Genomic DNA, 1,149 nt, shown 5'->3' with positions numbered 1-1,149 from the left:
AAAAATTATCTGGGCGTGGTGGTGTGTGCCTGTAATCTCAGCTACTCAGGAGGCTGAGGCAGGAGAATCGCTTGAACCCAGAAGGTGGAGGTTGCAGTGAGCCGGGATTGTGCCACTGCACTCTAGCCTGGGCGACAGAGCAAGACTGTCTCTCAGAAAGAAAAAAAAAGAAACATAAATCGTCTCTGTACACAAATGTCTATACTGTAGTTTCTTCCTCAAGAAATAAAATGTTTGTGTCCTTAAATATTTTTCTGTTTTTGCTTTAAGTGACAAATTATTTAATACCATTCCATATCTTAGTCCTTGTAGCAGTTATGCCTCTGTTCCAAGTTTAGGTGGTGGTGGCGCTTCTCTTTTAAACTTTACTTAAATACTCCTTTCAGTAAAATTATGTATTTGGTCCTCTCTCATCAGAAATACTCCTTTCAGAGTATTTCAGATGAGAGAGGACCAAATACATAATTTATCTCACTCTCTGTCACTTTCCACTCTAGGCTCACAGGTGGCTATTGGTCTTTAATAAGGGTGCTGTCTTCACCGTCTGATTCATAGCAAAAGTAGGAAGGTAGGTCTTGTTCATTTCTGTACCACTGTGGCAGACTCCTGGTACTGAGTTGAAATTCATGAGTGTTTATGGGATAAATTAATGCACAAAAGAAGTGAATCTTCCTTTCCCTTTTTCTGCAGTAACAATAACATTGGCTTAGTGGTTTACTGCTTAGAAGTATACTGACACTCATTATCTAATTTGAATGCAATCCAGTTTGTTACAATTTGCAAACCACTGCTCTTCTCCCTTTCTCTGGCACATTGAAACTTACCTTTCCTTTGGGGGCTCTGCTACTTTATTCCTAGCAGATCTGATGTCAGTATGTTCATAAAAGGATGCTGAAATGTGTCTTGAGGAATTTGATTCCTGAGATAATTTTTCTCTGTTTCTTCCCTTTTATTCTTATTGTAATAAATTTTAGTTTTATGAGGATTAGTTTGGTTTTTAAAAACTTCAAATCATTTTTTAAAAACTATTTTTTAGAACAATTTTAGTGTTACAGAAAAATTGTATAGTAGAGAGAGCTCCTATATACTCTGCACCTAGTTTCCCCTTTTAGGAACATCTTACATTAGTATGGTATATTTGCTATAATG

The sequence above is a fragment of the Cebus imitator genome, unplaced genomic scaffold, assembly GCF_001604975.1.
Source record: "Cebus imitator isolate Cc_AM_T3 unplaced genomic scaffold, Cebus_imitator-1.0 Scaffold18, whole genome shotgun sequence".
NCBI lineage: Eukaryota > Metazoa > Chordata > Mammalia > Primates > Cebidae > Cebus > Cebus imitator.
This window is presented reverse-complemented; position numbering follows the sequence as displayed.